The following is a 13,369-nucleotide window of genomic DNA, read 5'->3' as shown; positions in this document are numbered from 1 at the left end:
ATTTAGAAATTGTCTTGACCTTGAAGTAACTATGTATTTTATTGGGAAGCAAAGTTATTATGATAGTAACCACAGTAACTATGTAATTGATTGTATAGTGGAAGACAGCATACATATCTTGCCATCACAAAAGAATTTTATGTAGATAGAAGAAAATTATATTGCTATGCTACCAGCCACAAGATTTAATGAGTACCTGAAATTCCCTGGAGAGATGAGAACCAAGAGTGAATAGATTATTCATCTGCCTTTTCTGATATATTTGCTGAGTTGTTTTGTTCTAAGAACAAGGAAAATATTTGTCTTGTAGTTAGTGTTGGAGATTTTACTGCGCATTCTCACTTTTATAGCAAAACTATCTTATCACTTCAAATGCATCCACCTTTTGCATGCTCTCAATAGACATCCCTAAGGAGTAATGAAAATGTTCTGTCTCATTTTTGAGCAAATCACAACAATATCTTCTGCTTACTTCTGTTCCAGAACTTTCCATTGGTGGAACCCAAATCTCTTCTTGCTACCTTGATGGAAAAGGACAGGAAAAGATTTTAAATTTGTGTAAGTAATTTAAGTAACAGCAGCAATTTTTCATCTATCTATCTCAGCTGCGTTGGCCAAATTTCATACTAGTGCTCCTCCAAATACTTGTATTCTCCTCTACATATTCAGTTGATGCTAGCAGATGCTTTGCCTGCATGTCAGCCCTCCAGGGATGGAGCCATAAATGTCTTTCTGAAAACTGCATTGAGCACCATTCCCCTCGCAGCAAAACTTAATGACTTCACATAGGAATCCAAAACCAAATGAGGCCTCTTGCTTAAGAGGAAATCAAGTTATAGTTTACTTTCTTATCCTTGCTTGAACTCAGCCTTCTGCAACCACTGCAAGGCTTTCTCTCTTTAAAATTAATGTATTCTGTGGAAGGTGCTTATAGCATCTTATTGACAGGGATGAAAGGCAACAGGGTAAAACCAAGCTCCAAAACACTTTTTTTTTCCTTTTTTTTAATCACCTTGTATAGATAGATCTGTGATCAAAAAGGGAATGATTTTCCATTAAACCAAAGGCAGACAAAAATAGAAAGATTGAACAGAGTAAGTCCAACCTATGTGAAATGAATGGCCTGGATGGTCTATGTACTGTTCTTTAAATTGGAGAGTGACATTTATAGCAGTTAGCATATGATTGCATAAGACTCATGAAGTGTTTCACATCTTTGTGAAGTGTTTTTACATCTTTGCATTTACAAATGGGGGAATAGCTTAAAATGTGCTAGAAAGCAGAGGGTAAATGAAAGGTTTATGAGTTGGTTTTCTAGGTTTTTTGTTTTGTTTGTTTTGTTTGTTTTGGTTTTCTTGAAATCTCGGTTTTAGAGCTAATCCTGTGCTTTGTGGGAACCTAATTCGTGATTTATATGTGACTTGGTTTGTCAGGACTCAATGTTTGTTACAAGTGCAGTGTTGCTGAGAATACTGCTAACAGTATCCTGAGTGGTAAAACGAAGATGGTACGTTCTGAAGACTGAAAATTTACTGAGGAAAACATAAATTTAATTCAGGAAAGCATAAGAATATATTTTTCTACTCATTTTGATGACATAGGCAAATATGAAACTATGGGGAAAAAAAAGTTTCGTTTGTATTGTCAGATAACTGTTAATAAAAGGAAAACAAATTATAATTACCAGACCCTCATGTAATGTAATTCACTTTCCCACCATTGATTTAAGCAAGTATTAAATTGACTTACAGGCAGCTATGTTAACTTCTATACCCAAGAGGTTTGGTTGTGATCATGTAAGAACTTAATTTCTTATAGTCTTTTAGATTTATCGTTCCCATGGTGGATAGAAAGGCTGATCATATCTTACCAAAGTGCAGTCTGCCAAAGAAATGAAAAAACCCTAAGTCCCCCCCATATGGCCTCAGTTTAGATCATTCTTTGTGTGTGTGGACACGTATGGATACAGAATTAATTTTAACTACATATATACATGAGTACATAAAATTATATAAACAAAATATAAAATTATATATATATATAAACCCATTCAAATAAAAATTATGAATTCATTATGATGACTTGATCACATACCTTGTCTTTGCTCATTCACATGCATTCATTCAATCTTCATGCTGGCTTACCCCTGAAGTAACAAGGTCTATAACCAGAAAGAAATTAACTTCTCTAAACCTCAAAGTGGTACCATTATAGCAGACAATTGTAACTGTGGAGTAACAGGTCAGAACTGCAGTTCATCTCAACGCTGTGGCCGACAAGTGAGGTCAGGTTTTTTTGCTCTCTCTTATTGTGTAGTTGCTTTGAAAGAAAACACCTTGTTTCCTGTATTGATAAGAGTACCATGTTACTAAACGGCAGCACTAGGAAAGAGTAGAAATCAAATCTCTGGTCTGCGTGGTCTTATGTAGCCAGTCCCTCCTCAAAAAGTGTTTCCCCTGAAGACTTCCAGTATTTCCCTTTGTGTGTTCCACCCAACACATGCAGACAAATAAATATTCTTATGCACTTTTTAATAATTCTTACAAAATTACACAGATTTTTGCAATTGAGTAGCATACAGCATGCATGAAAACGTAACAGCATTTTCCATATATTCTCAGTATAAATAAACATGCAGGCTCATTCATAGTGTTCTCTAGCACTGAATGCTCTGGTTACTTGCTAAAGAGAAGTTGTGTCTACAGAACTGTTAAAGGAAATGAAAATAAGAATCTCAGAATTTTTGTAATTGCTTTTATGGAACATAGCTATTCAGGGAGGGATTTTGTGCAGCTAGTAAAGGTGGTGTAACTACAAAAAATACAGCCTTCTTACAAATCCTCTATGCTCCCTAAGGAGACCTCAGGAAACAGGCTATTGCAATGCAAATTTACATGGTTCCCTGAAGAGATTTAGCTTTTCAACAGTTTACACTCCAGTTAAAATAATTTTGATGGCCCCTGTATGCTTAAAAGTTTAATATTTAGATTTCATATCACTTAGCACATTAAATTCTTCCTGGGTCTCTACACTGTGAGTTACTATGGCTGTACTTTGTAGCTGTCTTCATCCTTGATGTAAATAAGAAACCGATCTCTCCAAAGCAACTGAAATTAAAGAAACAGCCAACAAATAGTCAGAGATTTTGCTGTCAAATACTAGAAGCATGGAAGAAATACATGACCCCCTCCTCTGTTCTATATCATAAGATAAAAATACAATTTTAATTCACATAATAGAACTTGTGCCTAATGCTGTTGGATGTGACTAATAAGACTAATTTGCAAGAATACAGGTGAACCACTGCTGCAGTCTTGTTTGCAAGTATTTACTAATTCATGCTTTTTGTTAATGATAGGTATTTGGACAGCTGTTAGTACTTTTAGAGTTACTCACAATTTGCAAAAATCTGATCACCTGCTGCTAGGAGTGATCTGCTAATTCCCTTCTGATTAAAAATGTTCATCTTCTCAGGAACCATGGAAGTTTGCAGTCGAGGTTCTTGTAAGTTTTCTGTTTCCATATTCATCTAGATATATACATCATCTATTAAACATTTACAGAGGATACCTCTTAAAACAATGAAATATAAATGAGTCATTTGGTGGAGGCAGTGCATTTTCCTGCAAGTTTTACCCAGGCGGGTGTTTGGGGGGTTATGCAGGGATAATCTAATGAATCTGGCAAAGGGGAATCAATAAGAGAATAATTAATTTAATTTCTTATTTTTCAAAGTGACAGATTGATGATGGATTCTGAAAAAAATATTAAGCATTATTATTTTATCTCAAAAATAACTGGTCTATAGCCATTCCCCATCTGACACAAGGATCTTTCTACAGAAAAGTTACAAAGGCTTCTGGAGGAAAATACTTAAGATATTTAAGAGAGCAGATGTTTACAATTCTTCAATGTATGTATTTTAAAGTAGAAACATATCAGTGAGTCAATACTTCATTGTCTATAAAGATTTCATGCATAGAAGTGGCATTTCCTTATATAATCAATTTCCTAATTTAATACTGGAGTATGGTGGTCAGAGAAGAGCATTCTGGCAGAAAGGGAACCATGCAACAGAGCAAGTGAGAAGTGGTAATAGCAGGGGAGCAGGCTTGTTTATCTGATCACCTTCAGCACTTTGGGAGGAGCTACCAACAAATGACAGCTGTCACCGGTAATAATTATGGTATCAATGGTAACAGTCATGGTATAATCATGACATATGGGGTACTTCCCAGAAAGAACCAAAGAGATTAAACCATAAAATTACAGAACACATCGTATTTAGTATGGTTCTTAACATTTAGTTTTATTTAACCCCATTTATGACACATCTGAAGTGCTCTACTCAGAAAAGTGCAATTACTTGCCCTACAGCTTCAATTTTATTTTTTTTTTTTTTCTCCCCCCCCCCCCCCCCCTTTTCCAAATACCTTCCTCTTCCTTCTCTCCTTTCCTTTTCATGTAAGTAATGGAAAGCCTGTAACAGCCATAACAGGTGCTGAAATTTGCTGCTTGTTTGGAGAGGAGATGAAGTAAAAGCACCAGAAATGCAAACCACCTTGTCAGTCTCTAGTGGAAAGAATGCAATTGCCTGCCAAGGATAAGGATAAATTTAACACTGAGTCACAGAACATGAATAACTGGTGTTTCAGGTAGGATAGTATTTCCATAGCCATGGATGTTTGCTTTTACCATTTGCTATGTCATGTTCAGGAGATAAACATCATTGCTGTGTTTCCTATTACAGGAATCAAAAGAAAATATAAGCTGTGTTAAAAATGGAGAAAGTGCATCTCCAGGATCACTCCATGCTAGAAGGAAAAGCATTACAGTTTTGTAATTGCTGTGAATGCAGCACATTTATACTGCAGCTCTAGACAATATTCTCAGCCTCTAACATGAGTGAAGATACCCATACCCCTAAGTTTCAGTGAAAGCAGTACTTAGATATGTCCTTGATTTTAATGTAGAAATCAAAGCAATAAATGAGAGTTTAAGCCACCACTTATATATACGTTATCTATTCCTTTCTCTAAAGACAGTAAGTTTTTTACATTCTTGGTAGTTGTCCTGGGTTCAGCAGTAGCAGTCATGTTTCTCCTTCGGTGTAGCTGGTGCAGTGTTGTGTTTTGACTTCCAGCCTGGGAACAGTGTTGGTGAAGCCGATGTTTTCGGTTGTTGCTAAGTGATGTTTACCCTGACCAAGGACTTTTTGAGGCTCATGCTCTGCCAGGGAGGAGGGGAAGCTGTGAGGAAGCAGAGATGGGGCGCCTGACCCAGGCTAGCCAGGGAGGTATTCCATACCCCAGCACGTCATGCCCGGGGTGGGGGTAACTGGGAGTTACTCGGAAGGACATCGGCTTGCGGGTGGGACTCGCTTTCTTGGCCGGTGGTATTGTATTCTCTCCCCTTGTTATTTTCTCTTATCATTGTTGTCATTGGTGGTAGCGGTGGTGATTTGTGTTGTACATTGGTTGCTGGACTGTTCTTGTCTCAACCCGTGGGAGTTGCACTCTTTCGATCCTCCTCCCTGTTCCTCCGGGAGCAGGGAATGGGAGAGTCCCGGGGGGGGGAGGGGTGGACTCGATTACTCTCAGCCCATCACCACTCACTCCAAGTGAGTGAACAAGCTGTCTGGCTAGGGTTTAAACCACAACAATAATGTATATTATCTTTCCCTTATCCTCTTTTTACATTATTCTTGACTGGAAGTATTTTTGAATGCTGTCTCTATTGCAACATGCAGAGCTTCCCTTTAGGCTTTAACAAGTCAGCTACCAATGAAAAATACTATAAAAACCAGAATGCCTAAACTAAGGGTTACCTGGACAGTTTATATATACTCAATAACTGTTCCATTGAAATTTGATAGATAACACTGCAGTGGCAGTATTCCGATCCCTACGTGAATTAAACAAGGGCTTGATTCACTTCCTAGAAATAAAAGGCATACTAATCAGTTTCCTATAAGAAGTGCAAAGATGGTAAACAAGGGGTGGAAGGTGGGGGTGTTCATACTTTTTAGTAATAGATTTGCCCCTTCTATAAAATCTTGTGAACAACTATGATAGTTGCAATTTAGATCACTTTGGTTTTGTGAACACTTTCAGTCTAAAATACGCACTCAAGTAATTTCTCTTGATCAAATGCAGAATACTTTCTTTTACAGCTGCCCAGAATAATACAGGATTTGAGCTCTCCTAACTCTTACTCACCAAACTCCAAGGGGAAAATATTATTGCATGCTGAGAGTCATTATGGTGATTCCAGCCAATTTATGAAAAAAAATCCACTCCTTCTACAGAAAGTATCAGTATGGACTGAGCAAAATGGAGATTTTGGAAGGTTTTGCAGGGAAGAGTTTTTGAAGAGTCGTCTGTGCAGTTTTTGTGTAAGCATATGGGTAACCATGTCAAGTCACATCATTTTGCACCTAATCCAACATCTGCAGAACTCATTTGTAGCTCTGTTTGTTTTTGAGGGTTTTCATGTTTGCAGTAGGCAGCAGGAAGAACCTGCTCATGTGTGGTTCTAAGGTATTGCTGCAGGAAAGCAGAATGTCATCTTTCAAAGATGTAAAACTGCCTTTTGGCCATGATGTACCTATTAAACAGAAGTCTTGTAAGATTTATTAATGCAGAATCTGAGTTTACAGTCTTGTGAGTGCCTCTACACCTCACCTGCCTAGAAATTTCTCCGCATTTCAACTGAATAGACCAACTTTTTCCAAACACTTTTCTTACCAATGAGTGACCTTTGAAAACCATCACCACTCCCAACTTACAACTCCTATACATTCCCAGGAAAAACACCTGATTAGATGCGGCATATGAAAACAATGTTATACGACGTTTACTGTATGTGGTGGATGCAAATACTGGTTAACTTTTGCCTGTTACAACTCATTCCCTTGCCCATCACATTTAATAATACCAAATCCTGCCTCACTGCCTGGAGCTTTTGCTGCATTAAGATGCTGCTTTCACTTTGTACCTGTCTCTTTCCACCCACTCTGCTAAGAGTTTGGTTTAGACCTGAAGTGGGAAGTCACAGTTACCAACCAACAGTATTCACAGGAGGTGCAGCTAGCTATTGGCTTCAAAGTCACAGCAACATAAATGGTATATAAAAAACCTTTCCTATAGTTAGGAAACTGTCAGGCATGTTTTTCACCTCTCTATAATTTTGTACAACCACTAACATGAGAATATGTCTGCAAATCAAGCATGCCAGTAATATCACTGTAAAGTGACCAAAAATGGCACTTAAGCAGTTTCTTAAAACAAAAGTAAATAACCCAGATGTGTATAATAAGTCCAGAGGGTACCCTCTGCCTCCAGACAGTACTCTCCTTCTACTGTCTGTAGTTTAGTTTGGGTTTTCAGTAATTACACCACTATTGTTCATTGTCTGCACGGATGATTTCTTTTAAACACAAGGAAAACAAGGAAAAACGCACACAAAAAATTAAACCTTAGCAAAAGATGAAAGTGTGCATCAACTCTTTGCAATATTATAATCACTCTGGGTGCAAAAAAAGGTGAATAGTTCTCTTTATCATTAATATCTTTAATAAATTATATCTCTTTTTAAACAGTTAACCATTTTACATACTTCATTCATACTTCACAAGAAACTTCACTGAAGTCTCTAAAGAATGTGCAGCTGTGAATAAAGCATTGGCAAGATGGTAGGATGCATGAGAAAGAAGTGAATAAAAAGACCAAAGTTCTGATTCCTTTGTCTGAAGCAACAACACAGCCCTCTGCAGCTGCTCTGTACAGCAATCAGTACCTCACAGTGTGCTGCAGAAGCAGAAGGATTAAGAGAACATAAGTGATTATGGGTCTGTAAAACCTCTGGTATGACCAAGGACAGAAAAGATCAAGGTTCTGCTATCTGAAGAGATATGTTCAAGTAAATCAAATAAAGAAGGTGACTCAGAAGCTTCTGCCTCTGCACCTCACAACCCAGGAACACGATAATATTCAATTAAATTGAAGGTGTGAAAACCAGGACTGACACAAAAATACCTCTCCATAGTAACTGAACTGTGGATCAAAATGCTACCAGAAGTCACCAAATCCAACAGCTCAGCAAAACTCACAAGGAAGGGCTAGACAGTTATAAAGACATCAAGATTATTGAGGTTTTATCATGCAAAATGCCATGAACAGTGATTTAGGCCAATACATAACTTGCAAACTATGGCAAGAGTGCGTATGGGAAGCTACAGGTAGGTTCTTGCATCTTGCCCTGTAGTACCTGGCACAGATACTACAGAGAAAGAATAGAATTTGGTTCTGAAGTTAAATGAGTAAGAAAAGGGCATAAAGGCATTGCATGTTTACTATTTTAGCCTAACACATAAATTTACTTATTTTCCTTGCAGTATCAGCTCAGGTGTATAAAATACAACTATACAGAATAATCCTATCTTTCTGTAACAGCTTGACCAATATGGCATGATTCAAATAATTTGTACTTATTTTTTTTTAAAATGCAAGGAAAACTAATATTAACAATAAAAGTTGCCTGTTGGTGATGTGTGTGTCCGTGCATGCACTGGACAAGAAATCATTTTCCTTGAATGCTGAAATTTTTACAGAACCTTTTTATTTCCATGTGTCAATTTTATTACAAACAATGTGTGCGTGTGACTTCTCTTGGAAGATAATGTAACAGCTTAGAAAAAATATACTCTCTCTCCCCAGTGTTTTCCCTAGTGCTGTATATAGCTTGCTGTATATTATTTCTAGATACATTTTTATATATATATACTATTATTTCTATATATTAATTTCTTTAATAGTGAATATTATTATTTCAGCATAGCTATCTCCCAGCTGTCATCTGGCTTCACTTAAGTTATTCTGAAAGACTTGGGGGTTTATTATTTTTCATTTTACACTCAATTCAAATAGTAACTCATAAAAATACCCATCAGCAAAATGAGAAAAAGAAAAGGTCAGCACAATCAGGAAATTTTTTTAAAGAGGTTTATTTATTGCAATCATTTATTAATGCTTTCCCCTTCTACAAGGTTACTATTTTCTATTTGAAAGTCATTTGTTGCAAGAAAAGTATATCCCCTATTCATATACTACCTTAGTAATACATATAGATACATTCTTAGGTTTAATATATTTGGAAATGTTGTCACAAAAGCATATTAATTGACTTTTATTCTGTTTTGACTTACCTACATTGTTTGACACAAGCCTTTGGCACAGCTATAATTAAATGCTGTTAACTTCTCTCTGAATTGAGCTGGAGCTGGGGCATCACAAAATAAGGTAGGCTCCCAAATGCCTTTTTGGAGTTAGAATCATAGAATCATAGAATTGCTAGGGTTGGAAAGGACCTTAAGATCATCTAGTTCCAAGCCCCCTGCCATGGGCAGGGACACCTTACGCTAAATCATATCACCCAAGGCCTCGTCCAACCTGGTCTTGAACACGGCCAGGGATGGAGCATTCACAACCTCCCTGGGCAACCTATTCCAGTGCCTCACCACCCTAACAGGAAAGAATTTCCTTCTTATATCCAACCTAAATTTCTCCTGTTTAAGTTTTAACCCATTACCCCTTGTCCTGTCACTACAGTCTCTAATGAAGAGTCCCTCTCCAACATCCCTATAGTCCCCCTTCAGATACTGGAAGGCTGCTATGAGGTCTCCACTCAGCCTTCTCTTCTCCAGGCTGAACAGCCCCAACTTCCTCAGGCTGTCTTCATACGGGAGGTGCTCCAGTCCCCTGATCATCCTCGTGGCCCTTCTCAGGACTTGTTCCAACAGTTCCCTGTCCTTTTTATGTTGAGGACACCAGAACTGCACACAATACTCCAGGTGAAGTCTCACAAGAGCAGAGTAGAGGGGCAGGATCACCTCCTTCAACCTGCTGGTCACGCTCCTTTTGATGCAGCCCAGGATACCGTTGGCTTTCTGCGCTGCAAGCGCACACTTAGGCTCATGTTCATTTTCTCATCAACCAACACCCCCAAGTCCTTCTCTGCAGGGCTGCTCTGAATCTCTTCTCTGCCCAACCTGTAGCTGTGCCTGGGATTGCTCCGACCCAGGTGTAGGACCTTGCACTTGGCATGGTTAAACTTCCTGAGGTTGGCATCAGCCCACCTCACAAGTGTGTCAAGGTCCCTCTGGATGGCATTCCTTCCCTCCAGCGTATCAACCGAACCACACAGCTTGGTGTCATCAGCAAACTTGCTGAGAGCGCACTCAATCCCACTGTCCATGTCAGTGACAAAGATGTTGAACAAGACCGGTCCCAAAACCAGTCCCTGAGGGACACCACTTATTACTGGTCTTCAGCTGGACATTGAGCCATTGACCACAACACTTTGCGTGCGGCCATCCAGCCAGTTCTTTATCCACCAAGTGGTCCACCTATAAAATTGATGTTGCTCCAATTGAGAGACAAGGATGTCATGTGGGACAGTGTTGAATGCTTTACACAAGTCCAGGTAGATGACATCAACTGCTCTACCCCTGTCCCTCAGTTCTGTAGCCCCATCATAGAAGGCCACCAAATTGGTCAGGCAGGATTTCCCCTTAGTGAAGCCATGCTGGCTGTCACCAAGCACCTTGTTGTTTTTCATGTGCCTTAGCATGCCTTCCAGGAGAATCTGCTCCAAGATTTTGCCAGGCACAGAGGTTAGGCTGACTGGTCTGTAATTCCCCGGGTCATCCATTTTCCCCTTCTTGAAAATGGGGGTTGTATTTCCCTTTTTTGCAGTCATCAGGAACTTCACCTGACTGCCATGATTTTTCAAATATGATTGCCAGCGGCTTCGCAAATTCATTTGCCAGAGTTGGTGCTGTATGCTCAAAAGTTGGAACAGAACTCTACCAAAATTGCATTTCTGTACATGATATATTCTTAATATGAGGCCAGCTTTTAATTACTGAAGCCTGTGCCAGTTGTGCTTGAGCCCAGCAGCAGTCATTCCTAGAGATTACACTTTATTTAGAATAAATTCGACAGCCTAGCATCTGACCATTTACTGCTTTGTTCTGGCTAGTCATAGGGCATTCTAATTCATTGAACCATATCTTTGCTTCTTCACAGAAATTTTTCTCAGCACTTAATTTGCCTAGTGAAATCTGTATTATCCCAATATTATGTATTAGATACATAGTAAGTCAGACGTCTGCATAAAAAATACTGATAAAATTACCAATAAACTAGTTTCTGATATGCCTCACTGTTTACACAGACTCACAATCACACTGCTATATATTTTAATAGATACACAGATTTTTTTTTAAACCGTAGGAGACCTCTCTGATGGTGTATAAATGAACACAAGTGGGTCAAATAGCAAGTTCAGGTTTACGTGGTTACTACAGTTGCCAGGAATAGAAAAAGAGATCTGTCAGTTCCAGTAGAGAATTGAGAAAATTCAGTAATACTGATAAATAACACATCTACTGCCTAAAAGGAAAACAATCTAAAAGTAAAGAACTTAAAAAGTGTTGCAAAGCTGAAGCAAAACTAGGATTAAAACCAAACAGAAGAGCAGTTATGCTGGTGCACTTCTCAGTATATCTTTGGCTGTATTACCTTTCCTTTAGGGGCACCCAGAAGAGCTTTAGAAACTGTAGCCCAGTATACAAGCCAATGCTGAGTTTCTGTGTCATTCAAGCAAGACACACTTAACCACGAGGTAAAATCAGCTAATAAAGTTCTGAATCACATTTACTCCCTTTAAATTTTGATGCAACTTCAGCACTGAAGGCCCTGTATTTTAGTGGCAAAGTCAACCTGGCTTGGCCTTTTCAAGAGAGTCGGGTCTTCACAGCACAGCCTTACATCTCCTCCACTGTGTCTTCTCTGGAGGAATAATCTCCTGCTCAAAGTGGGGTGATCAGCACCTCTTCCATCTCACAGAATTCTAGGTGGAGTGCAGAGCTTAATGATATTTAAGATCCTGTACCAGTAATAGACTTCATTTCAGCCACTGGTGAATGTGCCTGTGCAGTAAAGCTTAGCAGCTAAATTAGGTTACCTGTAAGAGTATAGTTAGTTCCCCCATAACTGTGTACACTCTCTTTTTTCACTTAAAAATGCTTTCAGAAAGTTAACCTATGATCAGTTACTGAAAGGACATCCTAACAAAACTTCACTGGCGCACTGGAACTGACACAGTGGTAGCACTGGAAACAAATATCAGAAACAACACTGCCTTCCTCTTTCTAACAGTCATCACTGCACTGGCTCTTCAATTCCAAATGTTTGCCATATGTAGCTACAATAAACAGTAGAGAAATGTTTGTCCTTAAGAATCTTTCCCCTTTACCTTCCTTTCCTTTTCCTGCTCTTGCTCTGTTTTTTTTTGGTTTGTGGAATTTTTCCCATGGATTAATTCCCCCCCCCTTTATTTCAGTGGGTTGTGATTGTGGAGTAACTCAAGTCCCAGGTACTTCCACCTCAGCAGGGTTCTATAAAAAGGAAAAGATGGGGTTTGGATTTGCTTTGAATGTCTTTGCAGCTGTGAAACGTGGATGGCAGTGTTACTGGAACAAACTCTTTTGTGAGGTTTCCTGTACTTTCTGCTTGCAATACTGTCAAGAATATTCCTAAGGCAGCTTTTCCACAGTGACTTGGAATTTCACACTCTAGATGAAAGCAAATCAAAAGAAAAAAGCAGAGTTTAAAAGAAATAGAGTATTTCAGGTTCGCTGTGTTAAATTCAAGAAACGAACACACTGAAAGGAAAAGATTCCTTCTTTTTCCCTCCCTTCACCAACTCATCATTTCCTACTTAATATTTCCTCCTGATTTCCCTGCAATCTATCAACAGTGTCCCAGAAGTTGCTTCTGCTTTATCTATTATTTACTGGCAACTGCAAAGTGACCTCTCAGACACAAAGTCCACAGGCAAACACTTCATGGATATCAAATAGCCTCTGGATCTCTGCTTATAGATGGAAACAATTGAAGTAGTACAGAAGCATATCTGGTTTAGCCAGGCTTTTAAAAGGTGCTGCCCCCTCTTAGCCTGGGGAAATCTAGTCCTGTAGGACTTTATTCTCTCTGTACTTAGGAGTTCAACATCAAGAACTATATCATGTTTTACCCATGAAATTCAAGGCAAAAAACAGGAAGGCAGCTCTGCTCCCTATGACCTGTAGGAAAGGTTGCCAGCCTCTTGAGAAACCCAACAAAGTGTGCTCCATTCCATGTGTGTACAATCGCTCACATGAGACATATTTCCATCTTCAGCTTCTCTGAGGACACCTGTTTAACTTCTGACTTCTTTTTTTTTTTTTTAAAAAAGCACCTTGTCATCATCAGCTGAAAAACAAGGGGATGTATTAGAGTCAGTTCTGGAGCCGCTGCTGAACTCT

The 13,369-nt window shown here is 38.8% G+C and overlaps 2 long non-coding RNA genes across 2 annotated transcripts; one reads left to right on the top strand and one right to left on the bottom strand.

Annotated features, from left to right (window-relative positions):
• Positions 1-381: 381 nt before the first annotated feature.
• Positions 382-2,193, bottom strand: LOC133275777 (uncharacterized). Its single transcript, XR_009745683.1, has 2 exons — positions 2,095-2,193; positions 382-521 (listed from the first exon to the last, which is right to left on the bottom strand). It is a non-coding gene; the product is annotated as an uncharacterized LOC133275777 (long non-coding RNA).
• A 1,766-nt stretch (positions 2,194-3,959) lies between these two features.
• Positions 3,960-4,656, top strand: LOC133275776 (uncharacterized). The gene is made up of 2 exons (XR_009745682.1): positions 3,960-4,174; positions 4,526-4,656. It is a non-coding gene; the product is annotated as an uncharacterized LOC133275776 (long non-coding RNA).
• Positions 4,657-13,369: the final 8,713 nt, after the last annotated feature.

The sequence above is a fragment of the Pezoporus flaviventris genome, unplaced genomic scaffold (genome assembly GCF_033815535.1).
Source record: "Pezoporus flaviventris isolate CSIRO_AGI_PZ_B2104156 unplaced genomic scaffold, CSIRO_AGI_Pfla_v1 ptg000002l, whole genome shotgun sequence".
Classification (NCBI taxonomy): domain Eukaryota; kingdom Metazoa; phylum Chordata; class Aves; order Psittaciformes; family Psittacidae; genus Pezoporus; species Pezoporus flaviventris.
The sequence above is the reverse complement of the archived record's forward strand: the minus strand, read 5'-3'. Positions and strand labels throughout refer to the sequence as shown.